The sequence below is a fragment of the Callorhinus ursinus genome, unplaced genomic scaffold, assembly GCF_003265705.2.
Source record: "Callorhinus ursinus isolate GAN/ISIS: 27379988/994484 unplaced genomic scaffold, GSC_fseal_2.0 scaffold6, whole genome shotgun sequence".
Taxonomy (NCBI): domain Eukaryota; kingdom Metazoa; phylum Chordata; class Mammalia; order Carnivora; family Otariidae; genus Callorhinus; species Callorhinus ursinus.
Window position 1 is genome coordinate 78,194,400 of NW_027397068.1, and position 16,219 is coordinate 78,210,618.

Sequence of the window (16,219 nt, forward strand, 5' to 3'; positions counted from 1 at the left end):
GGAATCAGATGACCCTTTGAACTTCAAGACTTTGGTTATACAACCTGGAATCTGCTCATCATGAACTAAATCATGGGTGGTTTGTGTGGGGAAAAGCTCTAAACATTTTGGTTCTAAGTGTCTCTGTTTATACAACATTCTTTCCTCTTGCGTCAGGAGAAGGAAGCCTGTTTTCTTTGGAGGAATGGAGGCAGGGAAGAGAAATCATGTCCCAACTGCAGGATTCTGTGGAGGTCCAGGCAACAACAGGGCTTTCTCTGGATGAGCACCCCGTGTTTCTCTCTGCTCCCTCCCTTCTGACTTCCCCTCCACACTGTACTCTTCCTGGCAGACTGGACTCAGCCCCTTCTGACACCATGCCCACCACTCTCGGCTGACAGCACTGTCCAGCGCAGGTGCGGCTGGGGAGCAGGTGTGCGGGCTGCAGAGCAGGTGTGCAGGCTGGGGAGCAGGTGTGTGGACTGGGAAGCAGGTGTGTGGGCCGGGGAGCAGGTGTGTGGCTAGGGAGCAGGTGTGCGGGCTGCTGAGCAGGTGTGAGGGCTGGGGAGCAGGTGTGCGGTCTGGGGAGCAGGTGTGCGGTCTGGGGAGCAGGTGTGCTGGCTGGGGAGCAGGTGTGTGGGCTGCGGAGCAGATGTGCGGGCTGCGGAGCAGGTGTGCGGACTGGGGAGCAGGTGTGCGGGCTGCGGAGCAGGTGTGCGGACTGGGGAGCAGGTGTGCAGGCTGGGGAGCAGGTGTGTGGGCATGGCCCAGGTACCTGCATGCCTAGGGCCTGTCCCTCCTCACCCCAGTTTACCACTGGGTCACAGCTTAGCCACCAGTACTTGAAGACCCACTCTGGGTGATTTGTGAAGAAGACAAATTGGTATCAAGGACTGGAAACAGGCAGAGCTGTTTAGAAAGGAGGATTCTGTGAACAGTTGGCCAGGAGACCTGTGGGCAGCTGTTAGAGAGGAAGTTGAGATCAATGATAATCACAGAGTTGTCCTTCTCTTTTGGGGGGAGGTTACCAGACAGGTGTCTGAGGGAGACATGAAGAACACATCTCTGGTCTTAGCAAAGACACTCACTAAGGCTTTCTTATTGGCATGGGGAAGAGCATGGAGAAATAATGGCTGTGGGAATCCCAGCTGCCTGACGGACTGAACCAGACCTGGTGGTGAATGCGGGCCAACCAGGAAGGAGGTTTCGGATGGGCACACCCTTGGCCCTCTGCTGTGTGGCGCTCCTGCTGGCGCCCAGGTGAAGCCCATCGCTTCCTGAAGCTGAAGGGACAGTTCACTTGCACAATGACGGAAGGCAGGCCTCTAACTACACTGACAGACTGGAAGGCAGAATTTACCAACAAAAACAAAATAAGTGTAAGGTCAAAAAACAAATAAGCTGCAGAACAGAGGAGCTAGATGAGCAACGGGTCTTAGCCCAGGTGGAGTTCAGCAGTGTGATGACAATTTTGACGAGTACTTCAAGACACAGGGATATGACCACTCAAACCCTCCCGGGCTGGGCGGGTCGGGTCCCCTGCTCCCCACGCAATCCTTCATCCACAGCCGCTCACTTGTCAGGACTTGCAGCAAATTCCATCTCCTCCCTGGGATCTCCCATTGACCCGTCACATTCGATCCCTTGGCTCTCTGCGCCACCACACTCTCTACTCCTCCTTTGTCTGATGTCTGTCTTCCTAAGTAGACCGTGGGCTCCAAGGGCAGAGGCGGCTTCCACCCATCCTGGGAGGGCCCCCCCAGGCAGTGCTTGGCACTTGCAGAAACTCAGTGGGCTTGTTTGTGGGTGTCAATCAAAAAGGCTTGTTTGATGAAGAAATGAATGAGTCACTCCAAACAGATGTGACTTTTCCTTTCTGAGGTCATCTAACTTGCCTCAGGAATTCGGGGACATCTCTTACTCCTGATGGATCTAAGATCTGTTAGTGCCGGGAGCATGCCCCATTGATCTTTGAACAAGCACCGACTGGAGCATCAAGCCCAAAGGGTGGCTGAATATATGGGAGAACAAAATGGCAATTCTTGTAACACAAAAGTTGTTGTACTTACCCTATTTTCAGGGCTAAATAATAAAGCTTCCTAAAGACTTTTCAACGTGAAATGAAATTTCAAATATGTGGAAATCAGTGACAAAAGCAAATGGAATACACGTGCATTTAGCAAATGGTCTTATCAAATCATGGGAAATTAAATTTTAAACCCAAAGTCATTTTTATTGTATTTTTCCTGTTGAAATCTGACTTGCTCTGTCTAGTAGAAATAGGGAGTAATTTATTAAATACTCTGTGTGTCTAGTACTTCTTAAGAGAAAAAAAAAAGCAAAAACATCTTGCCCTCACCTCAAAAAGATGGTGATAAATGAAGGAAGATTTAGGATAAAAACAAAACAGAAACAGCTAACAGGTCAGCCTTGAGCCCGACTGAGGATTCCATGCAAACAACATTTACTGAGTACCCACAGGCTCCATGACATGAGAGACGGAAAGTAATAAAAACCAAATTATATTTCTCTACTTGTAAGCAAGTTACATACTTGTAGATACATGGAATACATGAAATGCTCTTAAACCCACATAAATCACATTTCCACAATGTGACTATCCACACCTTCAATTTTTATAGCCCTCCACTGTTTATAAAACATTTCCACATAAAACATCGCATTCAGGGGCCTCTGGGTGGCTCAGTCGGTTAAGCATCTGACTCTTGGTTTTGGCTCAGGTCATGATCTCAGGGTTGTGAAATGGAGCCCCGCTTCGGGCTCTATGCTCAACAGGGAGTCAGCTTGAGATTCTCCCTCTCCCTCTCCCTCTGTCCCTCCCCACCACCTCTCCCCCCCTCTCTCTCTAAAAAAAAAAAAAGAAAAGAAAAGAAAAGAAAAAAATCTCATTTAATTTGGAAGTGAGCTAACCTAGTTAAGTTAGAGTTGTGTCAATGACTAGCTGTCTCTAAAATCTTTGGGAGCATAGAGCCAAGGTGATACTGAAAAAAAACAATGTGAGGGTAAAAAAGACCTGCTGCATTTGATACCAAGACTTATTTTCATTCAATAGCAAGTAAGACAGGGTAGTTTTGGCCCAGGTGAGACAAATGGAGCACAAATAGACCCCATCCTTCCAGGGGCTCTTACAATGTGATAGAGTGACCACGAAGGTGAGTGAAGAAAGCATGGCCAGTTCAGTAAGTGGGGCTGAGAAACTGCTTATCTTATCTAAAAAAGACAAAACACAGAATCAGTTTCCTATCTCAGACCTGATAAACAATTCATCTTGAGCAGCTAAAGGCCAAAATGTTAGAAATAAGACTTTAAAAGTTTTAGATGAGAATAGATGAGCTTTATGACTTCAGAGTAAGGAAGACTTCTTATCACAGAAAGCAAAAACCATCAAGAAAAAGATTGATAAATTCAGCTACATAAAAATTAGAAGCTTCTGCATAAAAAGGTTAAAAGATGGGCCACAACACTCGATGCTATTTATAACATACATAACCAATGAATTATTATCCAGAAAATGCAAAGAATTCTCAGAAATCAATGAAAAGAGAGAGAAAAGGAGAGCGCCACGCACGTGGGTCCCAGCAGCAGGAGTCAGAGCCTCAGTGAGTCACCAGCTCCCACACAGACCTCACCCCTGACGCCCTGCAGCAGGTAGGGATGAGGAGCCCCTGGACGTCATTGGCTGGGGAGTGGGGAGTGTGCAGCGCACACCGATCTGGAGGGAACTCGGTGGTATTTGGTCAAGTTGAAGATCACAGGCTCCACAAGCCAGCAGCGTCGACCCGGGTCTGTCCCTGAGAAAATGCCCTCCTCCACGTGTACAAGGAACGATGTGCCAGATCCTCAGAGTGGCATTGCTCATAACAGAAATAGGAAAGCACAACAGCGGCTGTCCACAGGAGAACTGCTAAAAGTTCGTATGGTAGGCAGCAAAACACCACACAGAAGCAAGCATAGGGAACCAACTTGAAATGATCAACATGGACACATCTCATCAATGTACTATGGAATGAGCTGCATTAGAATACGTGCAATGTGGGCGCCTGGGTGGCTCAGATGGTTAAGCGTCGGCCTTCGGCTCAGGTCATGATCCCAGGGTCCTGGGATCGAGTCCCGCATTGGGCTCCCTGCTCCTTGGGAGCCTGCTTCTCCCTCTGCTTCTCTCTCTCTCTCTCTCTCTCTCTCTCTCTCTCTCTCTCTCCCTCTGTCTCTCATGAATAAATAAATAAAATCTTTAAAAAAAAAAAGAATATTCACCTTTAAAAAAAAAAAGAATACGTGCAATGTGACCGTATACACACAAGCCCCCCAAACAATACTATAGAGTGTCGAGATATACACAGTAGGAACATGAAGAAATCAATCGGGATGATGACATCAAATCCAGGACAAGTGTAGCCTCTGGGTGATGGACCGGAATGAGATTGGGCAGGTGTGGATGGGGGCTCACTGTATCAATAACATTTTATTTCTTAAGCTGAATTATGAAGACATATGTATTTGTTACAATAGTTTTTATTTGTATATATGTGTGAAATATTTCATACGAAAAATTGGAAAAGGAGTAAAGTTAGTATTTCTGTTTGTTGAATTTGAGTATGTTTTCTGCAGAGCAGGGGCTTACCCAGGGTGTGGAATGTGGAGAGAAAGACGTTGTTCAGGGTCATAAAGGCAATCTTCAACCTTTGATGTCCATGGGCCCGGCCCCTGGGCTCCCAGGGAAGCTGTTCTTCACCGTTTCCCAAGGTCAGAATGACTTCACCAAACTTCAAAGCATGGGCTGTTTCTGCCCTGAGCATACATTGTACATCTGCTTCGTTAGCAAATAACCTAAAAGAAACATTTCAAACTAAAGATAAGAGTAAAAATCTCCCTTAGTCCTCACACCTCTGAAGCCTGCAACCTTGTATAAAGCACAAGACAAAGTTTGTAATTTTCTGGAATGCCCGTCCTCGGGATGATTTGTAAGTCTCAATGTAACAGAACACATGTACAACCCTGTGTTACACATTCCCTCTCCTGAGCTCTCTGTTCTTTGTGAAGACTGTGCATCCCGGGCAGCTGTCCTCACTTGGGCTCGGATAAAACTCTCTTCCTTTTTTTAAAAGACATTCTCAAAGGTTTATTCATTTTGTGTCAGCAAGGGTCACCTCAGAATTCATCCGGCTTTCACCCTCTGGATGAGTTTGTTCGAAGACTAGGAGGCTTCAGTGTTTGTAAGCGCTGACATTCACGGAAACCTGCATAGGTTGTTAGTGTTAAGTTTGTCTGCAACGATGACACAAGCCCTTAGATTAAAGGGCCCCGGGATATCAAGAGCAGAACATTCTACATCCCCGTGAACTCCCTGTCTCTGAGCTCTCTCTACGGGGACCCACATCATGGCTGCTGAGGGACAAGGGAAGCTCTGCAGAGACCCGCCGCATCTGTCCTTGTCCTGTGTGGGCTGTGGCGCACCCAGAAAACACTGTGTTCCCCATGATTGCTCGGGAACTTGATGCAGTCTGAGTGTGGGGGGGGGCACCGCTCAGGGAGGGGCAGGTGGCTCCCTCCCAGTTCATCGTTCCCCAGACGCAGGGGGCTGGTGTCGGACACGGGATCCCAGTGCTTCATTTGACTCTGAAATGGGATAGAACTGGGGTGGCAACGGTGCACGTGTCCTTTTGGAGTCAGGACACCTGAGAGCTTTCCTGTGAGACAGCTGGCTTTCTGAGAGGTGGTGGGGAGGATTCCGTCTGTGGATTTTCCCAGCGTCCAACACCTGTCATTGGCAGGGCGCCATTCGAAACATGGCAAGCCAAGGTCAGGCGGAGCTGAGGTAGGAGCCGGGCAGACGGAAGCACCGCCACGGAGGCTGGGGGGGGCCCAGGCACACGGCTCACCGAATGAACTCCTTCAGCCTGCGCACGGGATGTGATATCAGGGATCGTGGAGGGGCCAGGGACCCTGCCCCCCAGCACCTGTCAATGGGGCACCCAGTGCTGGGAGGCAGAGCTGGGGGAACTGCCCTTGGAAGGGGTGAGGCTGCAGCTAAGCACTTCTCCCTCCACACGCTTCTAAAGGTCACCAGGAAAATGGGATGAAAAGCCAACATTTAGTGAGAAGAAGAGATTTAATAAAACAAAGAAAAGCTGCATTCTTACTAACTGTCTGTGACAACATTCCCAGGAGACTGTTCCAATGTGAAGTTTTTAACTATGAGCAACACTATTTTAAAATATACGTGTACTAACACATTCCCCGTGCAGACAGCTCTGGCGCTGAGATGTGATTTGAACAAATGGTCTAGGAAATAATTGCTTTACAATTAGTGTGTGGAAGTTTCAAGTTTACTTAAATGGGAACGTCACAGTTCACTAATAAAAAGTAAGAAAAACATCTTACTTTTAAAACTTCCCCCCCAACACAGGATTGCTCATGCGACCTATTTGGTGGTTTGGAGTGAGCCTGTGGAAAACTAAAAAAAGAGAGAGAGAGAGAGAGAGAGAGAGAAAGGAAAGGAAGAGAAAAGAAAAAAGAAAAGAAAAGAAAAAGGCCAGAGCAAATAAAGGAACAAACTCCACATTTGCTAGTGTGTAGAGTGGCCCAGCTCCCTGACGGGGGTGACTGCAGCGTCATGAGCTAAGTCCACCAGGTGTTAGATGGTTGACCTTGGTCAGAGCGGATGGGAGAACCTTCTGGCTGGGCCAGGGAGATGGAGATGAGCCTGGGATGGCTGGGCCACAGAGCTTCAGCAAGTCACCTAATCAAATGGTGCCCTGCCTCACATGCAAAGCCGAGTTAATAAAAGGGCCCCAGGCTGTGCACTATGAGGCTCAAGCATAACATGTAATGTGCTCAGAGCACAGTGCACATGAGGTCTGGAGAAGAAAACCACGGTCAAGCCTGATTTTTTTTTTTTAAATTCTATTCATTTGACAGAGAGAGAGAGAGAGAGCGCGCGCGAGAGAGCACAAGCAGGGGGAGGGGCAGAGGGAGAGGGAGAGGCAGACTCCCACTGAGCAGGGAGCTGGACACGGGGCTTGATCCCAGGACCCTGAGATCACGACCTGAGCTGAAGGCAGATGCCCAACCATCTGAGCCACCCAGGCGCCCCTGAATTTTCTTTAGCAAAGTAATTATTCACACTACTCAAGACAACGAATAAGACTATAAGCCTGTGCGGTCCAGAGCATCACCTAGGGGCTCCATGAGCCGTGGCCCCCACATAGCCTCCGGGCCCGTGCCCCATTCCCTCCCTCCATGGGCATCAAGGGCATACTGCTCTTCCCTGCACAGCTTTCCATTCTTGCATTCACGATCCCACTCCTGCCTCCCCTGGAAGCACCGCCAATCAGACTTTCTCTGAAGACTCTGCCCACATGGAAGCTGTAACTTGCAACCAAGTCATCTGCATTTGGGTCCTGGTTCCGAAGGCCCACAGGCATGGTCTCTGGACATTTGTTCATCCTATCAGGGAAGATGCCTGCCCCCAGACACTCTCCTTTTTTCAAAAACCTGCAGCTTCACAGTAGGTTCAGAGTAGGTTCCTACTGTGATCTATGCCACATAGGACATAAAATCTCACGGCACCAAAATTATCTCTAGACTATAACTCTTATCTCCTCAATTAGATTGTAGGCTCTTAAAAGGTAACATTTGGGTCATCACTTAGCCTAAAAGATCAGATTCAATATGGGGTCCTAAGGTTCTGACTCGGAACTTAAAAACTGCTTGTTAAGGTTTAATCCAATTAGAATATCAGAATTTATATTTATAAATCTCTACGAGATATTCCTATTTAAGTCTTATAATATTATGTTTTCTATCTAGGCACTTAAATTTGATATGACATTATAGCACAAAATTAACACGTAAACTATGATTCTAACAGTAAAAGGGCATGTGGGGGTGGCATTTTAAATAGAAGTGCGTGCAGGAACTCTCTCACACTCCCCTTTATGCATTCAACTGGGATGTTTCAGAGGTGACAGAAAAATAAAAATAGCATACAAATTTTATTGAAAAGAACAAACCAAAAGGTTACTTTCTGTGGTGATAAGACTTGAGATGAAAACATATGAGTAATGATTGAGATATAAAGGCATTAGCCTGCCCAAGACGTGGCAACCCAAACAGAAAGCTTGTTACTTTGCAGGCTGAGGTGAACTTAGCTTAAGACACAAAGTTGCCACCCGTTTTCAGATCTCCGGCCTCTGGGCTGATTCCCCACTGGAGGTTCAGAACCATGGTTAATGTCTAGGAAAGTACAATCAGCCCAAGGCCCCCTTAGATGGGAGCAAGGGGAACTCCCCAAGTTAGATTCCTCAGTACATTTCTGTTATAGGTACAGCCCAGGGCTGTGGTTTCAGCAATTCCTGCCTATCTGAAAATAAAATGGTAGACATCAAACTATTAAAATAGATCAGGGGTGCCTGGGTGGCTCAGATGGTTAGGCGTCTGCCTTTGTCTCAGTTCATGATCTCGGGGTCCTGGGATTGAGCCCCGTGTTGGGCTCTCTGCTCAGCAGAGTCTGCTTCTCCCTCTCCCTCTGCTTGTGCTCTGTCTCTCAAAATGAATAAATAAAATCTTTAAAATAAATAAATAAATAAATAAATAAATAAATAAATAAATAAATAAAATAGATCAGATTTCGGCCTTCTGTACACTATTTCTTTTGAGACCCACAGACCAGAGTGCTTGTAGAGAGTTAAAATTGATTCCCTTGAAATATGCCTACATGTTCACCATGGGGAAACCAAGCTAAAGAGACCCCTTGCCTTCCTTGCCTTATTAGATGAGAAAAACAAGTAGCACTGATAATTTAGTTCCGTACAAATATATCCTGAACACAGCACCCCCTGGAAACCTGGATGCTTAAGCAGCATTGCAAAGGGCTTCGAAGGGACTCAAACCATGGCAGAAGGCAACTAACACAGATGTAAGGCTAAATGGTTGCAAATGACACCATCAAGAAAGTGAAGACAACCCACAAAGTGGGGGGAAATACCTGCAAATAATGTATCTGATAAGGGACTCATATCTAGAATATATAAATAACACTTGCAACTCAATAATTTAAAAAAATCACCTAAGAAGTAAAAATGGTCAAGTGATCTGAAGAGACATTTCCCCAAAGAAGACATGGCCAATAAGCACATAAAAAGATGCCCAATGCCACCAATCAGTAGGGAGACACCACTCAGCCACAGTGAGATACCACTTCACACCCACCCGGATGGCTGTAATCCAAACAGCGAACGAGAGAAGTGTCAGACCCCTCCATCACTGCTAGACCGCTCCATCAAATACCGCAGCCACTTTGGAAAAGTCTGGAAGCTCCTCAGAAGCTTCAGCACAGAGTTACGATCTGCTCTTGCAATCCCACATCTAGGTATACACCCAAGAGATATGAAAACATACATCTGCTCCAAAACTGGTACATAAATGCTCATCGCAGCTTTAATCACAGAAGCCAGAAAGTAGAAACAACCTAGACGTCTATCAGCTGTGTACTGGGTAAACATTACATGCTGTGTCCATTCAACAGATGTCTGGCCACAAAGACAGACACCTGCCACTGCATGGATGAACTTTAGGAACATTACGGTAAGTGAATGAAGCCAGTCACAAAACCACCGATTTCACTTACAGGAAATGCCTAAAGTAGGCCAATCTGTAGTGACAGAAAGTAACTCGTAGCTCACTAGAGCTGTTGGAGGGTCAGCAAAGGGGAAAACAGGTGTCACAGCCATCGTCCAGAGGTTCCACTTGGGGTGAGGAAAAGTTCTAGATTGTGCTGATGGTTGTACAACTCTGTGAAGAGATAAAAAACCCTGGCGTGGACACTCATCTGGGTGAAATGTATGGGATATGAATTAGGTCTCATAAAGCTGTTTGTAAAAGCAAGAAAAAATTCATGGCATTCAAGGGAATGTGGAACTAAACAATCCTGAGGAGATTCAAAGAAGGGACTTTCTTGGCGACTCTTATGAGAGCTCAACTTAAACGTGGTGCACAGTATATTTCTCCTTGTGCATCTAATTTCAAATTCTGAGTCAATTCTCAGACAAAAAGGTGGAACTTTTCACAAGGACCCCCGCTCCACAGGAGGCATGGCTGAAGCTACAGTGGGCAATCTCCCCGGGATATCTGCTCACTGATGATGCCAGAGAATTTAGGATGGAAAGGAGAACACAATTAGGCAATGGAGCGTCCCCACCCGCCCCCACAAGGGCATGAAGGAAGCTCCCTCCACCACTGAAAAAAACAGGCAGTCAGCAGGTTAGAAGCTGGAAACCTCTATTCATTTGTATGGAGGGAGCAAGTATCCTTGTATCTCTGTAAACAATCCAGTTTGGTGCTACAAAAATAAAAAATGCTCAACTCAAAATTCTCACATCTAATTTAACAATCTATTCATGTGTGGAAGAAACAAATCCGCATCTGAGAATTTCCAGTTACAGATTTGGGATTATTTCCATCTGTGAGGGAGACAAAATCAGGAGTAACATTTGAGTCTCTGGGGACATATAACATTTTTGACTATTGTTTGGATCTGAAAGGCTATTAAAGCATATGTTTCTGGACACCACACAGATAGAGGCAACATTCTGAAATTGGTAAATTTTGTAAATAATGGCTTTTTTCCTCTGAGTCTGACAGAACTTCCCCTCCTTTATTTCTTGCTCCATTCTGCTTCAAGGAAAAACTTCCTCAGCTGCGTTAGCCTTCAATCTTGGCCCCTCACAGACATGGAATTATTCTTTAGATGTTTATTCTGTTCCTTCTAAAGTTGATATATATTTAGACAGAAAGCCATGTTTATTCCCAAATCCAAACAACCAGGAAGCTAAGGATATTTTTTTAAAAATAGAAAAAAATGAAACAGGTGTTGGCAAGGGTGTGGAGAAAGGGGAACCCTCCAGCACTGTGGTGGGACTGGTGCAGCCCCTGTGGAAAACAGTATGGAGGTTCCTCAGAAAATCAAAACAGAACCACCCTATGATCCAGTCACTGCACTACTAGGTATTTACCCCCAAAATACAAAAACACGAATTCGAAGGGATACATGCACCCCTATGTTTACAGCAGCATCATCTACAATAGCCAAACTATGGAAGCAGCCCAAGTGTCCATCGACTAATGCATGGATAAAGATGTGGTATATACACAATGGAATACTACTCAGCCATAAAAAAAGAATGAAATCTTGTCATTTGCAACAACATGGATGGAGCTGGAGAGTATGAGGCTAAGTGAAATAAGTCAGTCAGACAAAGACAAATACCATATTTGTCATATGTGGAATTTAAGAAACAAAACAAAGGAGCAAAGAAAAAATGAGAGAGAGAGAGAGAGACACACACACCAAGCAGCAGACCTGTGACTACAGAGAACACACTGATGGGCACCAGAGGGGAGGTGGGTGGGTGGATGGGGGAAATAGGTGATCAGGACCCTAAGAGTACACGTGTCGTGCTGAACCCTGAGTAATGTGTAGAATTGTTGGCTTACTATATTGTACATCGAAACTAATGTAACACTGTGTGTTAACTATACCGGAACTTAAAATAATTTTGAAAAACGAAAGAGAAACATGAACTGACCATAAAGAGCTAAACAATTTAAGGCTGGGGATTTATTTTGAAGTGCAACTTCTGGAATATATAATGGGGTCAGCCCAAATTCAACCTGATGTCCACTGACATCTGGAAAATGCTCAGGTGGGGGGGCAGCGGGGGGTTCTGTTATTTTCACTCTAGGACTCATGGGTGGGGACGTTTAGTGCTTCCTGTGTGGATCAAGCTTTGTCTAAAATGGTGGCTTTCATGCTGGGGTTCTCTAGGACCCTGGGGTCGTGTGGCCTGGCCTCCCACCCATGGGGGAGACGGGGGGGCGAGAGGGAATGCACAGGGAGATGAAGATGCCCCCTCCTCCACAACCAGAGCGGCTCTTCTCCAAAGTCTGTCTCATATACTGCGGCTCTGCACATGATGTTTGAAAATAGTGTTCCAGGGTGTGAGACACAAGCAGAAACCTGGATTTAAATTTACTTTCAGGGTTGTCACAGAAAGGACTGCCGGACTGTCTGGCGATTCCGTCGTCCTTCCAAGATATAACACTTGTAGCTACAGCGGTGGACACCATGTCTGATATTTGTACTGACGACCTAGGGACACTGAAACATCGAAAAGTCTCTTATAAATGACCCAAAGCTTGATTTTATTCAGAAAAGTTTTGCTGTCAAGTATATTTTATTAACCCATAATTATTTGAAAAAGGGGAAGTCACAAACTGGAATATTCCTGTAATCAGAAAATACCTTTCTACATCTATTTCAAGATAAAGAGAATTTATTAGCTTTGGATCACTTGTTCTCTTTTACACATTTTTCTGATCATTCTTACCCTTTTTTTTTCTTGTTTTGATTTTTGTTCTCCACGCTCATCTCCTCACTAGATCTTTTGCTATGTAGTTCAACGCAGGAATGGCTTCCCAGATACAGCAATACTTCATGGTAAATATCATGTAAATAGGTACGCTGAATTGGTCACGTGAGCACGTGAGGCACTTGGTACAATGTGTGGCAGACCAATTCAATAAATGTTTAAAAAGCAAGTTATTAGTCTTGTCACACTCAAGCAGTGTGACAAGATCATGAAAGGTAAAAGCAAATAGCTCCTGGTTCTTTCCTGTGAATAAAGTAATCCAGTCAACATAGACAGTGGCGATAGAGCGGGGGTGAAAATGAGGGTGAATCTCCTGAGTTTTGAGAGAATTAGTTGACCATCACCTACAAGCACAAATGGAGAACACAAGTCAGAGGAAAGAACTCAGGATGGTAACCGAAGACAAGATCATAGGAATTAGCTGACATGTTTCCTGATGCTGAGCACTTCTGAATGCATTTAGGGCGAAGTCTGTGGATGCCTCCAGGGCAGAAAACGTGGTTTGTGCATGAGTCTTCATATATCATAGTTTTGTAGACTGTCTTATATGACCATATCCTTCTAATAATTTATCAAAATATGGTCACTACAGCTAAAAGACAGTGCTGGTGAAAATTTGGCCATAAAAGTATGTGGAAAATAACAGCAAAGAAAACAATGTTATAATGTTCTCATAAAATTTTTTCTATAAAACGAGTACGTGCATATCCACCTATTAGGTACAGTTATAACCAAATAATTTTAAGAAGCGGGGAGCTAAGTATGATAAATAAAACAATTTTCCTAGAATCAAGACCCATTTTTATCTTTTTTTTTTTAAAGATTTTATTTGTTTATTTGACAGAGAGAGACACAGCGAGAGCGGGAACACAAGCAGGGGGAGTGGGAGAGGGAGAAGCAGACTCTCCGCTGAGCAGGGAGCCAGATGCGGGGCTCGATCCCAGGACCCTGGGACCATGACCTGAGCCGAAGGCAGACGCTTAATGACTGAGCCACCCAGGCGCCCCAAGACCCATTTTTATCTTTTGAATGCTTACTTCTTTATATTATTATTTATATATTCCAGATTTTAGACTGGAGATTATTGTGAAAAAGGAAAGTTGACAGAAAAGGAACAAAGGTATCCTTAGACCCGGTAAACACACTGAAAGAATAGAACAATGATTGCAGACATGTAATACCTTTTGTCTGTTTCAATGAATGAAAACAACCTAACTTTAATTTTCCCCAAGGCATCACCTCAATTAAATTGGAAAATCTGAAAAAGCATTTCTCCTATGTTTTGAAACATCAATTTAAAAATATTATTATTATGTTTTCCAAATACACATCCTATTAAGACATGTTCCTATTCTATCAGAATTCTACCAATTTTTCTAAAAGGGTTAAATAGTATATGACCTATGTCCATTTATCCTAAAGAACCGGTACCAGAAATGCATCAGCAGGACCAAGTGCCCCTCCCAGGCAGCAGCATTCGGCTGTGATTCCTCTGGGAATCTGCCCAAGCATGCTCTGCTCTGCCCCTCACTGCAGTCTTTACCACGGTGACACAAAACAGGGGCAAAGGGGGGAAATAAGATGTAGTGGCAGACACCTCTCCTCTGTCATTTTAAAGGCATCAAAAGCTTTGTGGTTTAGTGGAACGATCAGTTCTCTGGGGTCTGAAACCCAGGACTCCTGAAGGGGCTGGACCTGCTCTAACCTCCTGAATTCTCTCCCTTGGGACAGGGCTGGGAAGCAGCCACACATGTGACCTGAGCACCTGTATGTAGCAGGCATCTGCTCCAGGGTCTCTAGAACTCAGACACAATGTATACCTCATAAGGGGGTCCTCTTCTCATATTTTAGACAGAAACATTGTTGGGATGGCATTTTCCTGGCCCTTGTACACAGAACAGGTAATGTTGTCTGAACATGTTATTTTGGCTCTAATATACATCCTAATGGTTGAGGGCACATGCTTTGGAGGCAACAGAACCTAGTTTGAGTCTGGATTCTCCATTTATAGTACTATCAGCACGACCCCTGTCAAGCTGTCTGACCTTTAGTATTCAGTTTCTCATCGGTAAAAAGAGTATAATTTACTCACTTTTTAGGGTTCTTATACAAAGCTCATTAAATCATATGTGTGTTCCAGGATGGTTTTATTCGCATAAGCGAAAACTCAAATGAAACTGGCTTAAAACATAAAAGGAATTGGCTAGATCACATAACTAAATGTCCCAAGGTAATACGGACTTCAGGTGTAGGCTGATACAGGGCTCCAATTTCACGTCTGCACTGTTGGCTCAGCCCTCCTCTGTGTATTGGCTCCATCCGTAGACTGGGCTACCTCACGGTCTCCTACACATACACACACGAAGACTTACAAACACATGTACCTATAAACCTACGTGTATAGAGACTGGATCATTTTGTTCTAACCCGCAGACTGTCAAAGAGAATATTTCATACTCTCCTCTGCTAAGAAAAAAAACGTGTGTAAAGCAACTTTCAGACGGCTCTATTCCCTGCACTGCGGGACCTAGAAAATGCATGAAAGACTCGTGGACTGGAAGAACCATTGTCGTTTTACTCCTGGTTTTGCCTCTCCTTCTCTCCTCCCAGATGGAGGCGCTCTGGGAGTATGCTGTGTCTGTCGCTATGTCAGCGACAGGCGTGTGTCTGGGGACAGGACGGTAACTACAGATCGCCCTGTGTTTACAAACCGGAGGAAGAGCTGCCAGTGATGACAAGGTACCGCACGGGAGGGATGTTCACAGAGCACTGTGGTTATGCAGACTTAGGGGAAGTACAACAAGACGCCACTCTGGAATGTTTCATCACTGATCCTGTACAAACTCGAATTCCTCCTCGGGCTCCTAACAATGATTTTCCGCTGTTGTGTAGATGATAACCCCTTCTTACATTTCCGTAAAGCTTTAACTAGTGTCGAATAGCACCAGCAGCAGTCAGGGACGCCCCGCAGGGTGTGAGCGGAAGGCTCTGGCGTGGAGCTCCCCGGGCGCCCACGAGCAGCCGGTCACCTGGACACACAACCATCCTCTGTGTTCTCTGTCTGCTGCCTGCTGCCTTCTCTGACTTCAGATTCACTAAGATGTGAGTCTCTCTCCAGCGTCCCTCTCCAAGTCCTGTTTTGTCTTCCCCTCGATTTTTCTTTGGTGTGGCCATCCCTGGATCCCAGAGCTCTGCCCACCAGTCTTGGGGTAAGCTCAGGGCAGCAGGACGGAACTAGGTTGTCCCCGCTTACAAGAGTCTGGCGGGGGGGCCTCCTGGGTCCTGCTGGGGAAGCTCACGGCTCAGCATGGCCCCAACCCCGTGTCTGCCCGGTGTGATGTAAGCAACCAAATAGCAACTCCAGTATTCCCAGCCCCTCCACCATCTGCTGACAGACGTCGGCCCTCCCTGCAGGTAGATAACGAGGAAGATCGCAGGCCATGGAAAAGCAGAAGACACCTGTAGACACACTGAGTTCACTGCAGGCTCACGTCCCGTCCCTCTGTTCTGTGCCCCTGCCCTGCGCCACCACCTTCCTTCCCTCTCGGCTGCGAGCAGTCCTGTGTCTCTAATGTAGGTTAGAGACGCCTCTGTGGAGCCCACGGGGAACGGGGAACTCTCCTTCCATTCCCGTCTGCCGCGCTGTGTTCATGCTCAGGGAGGGAGGGCACCAGGACTCTACAGTTTGGGTGTCGACTGCTTCCCACATTTTGATGTTCCTTCCTAAGTGGCCACTGCCAAATCCTCTCCATGTCAGTCTCTGGTCTTCCTTTCACGCATCCTTCTCCGTA

At 45.8% G+C, this 16,219-nt stretch overlaps 1 protein-coding gene across 7 annotated transcripts in view; it reads right to left on the minus strand.

The window, feature by feature from the left end:
• The window catches only part of RPS6KA2 (ribosomal protein S6 kinase A2), a 360,649-nt gene that overhangs the window by 133,833 nt on the left and 210,597 nt on the right, over window positions 1-16,219 (minus strand). For 2 of the 7 annotated variants that reach the window (XM_025866476.2, XM_025866477.2), the window contains one exon: window positions 4,622-4,827. The exons of the other annotated variants lie outside the window; for them this stretch is intronic. The gene's annotated coding sequence lies outside the window, so the exon portion shown is untranslated. The remainder of the gene's footprint in view (window positions 1-4,621; window positions 4,828-16,219) is intronic. 7 annotated transcript variants of the gene reach the window in all.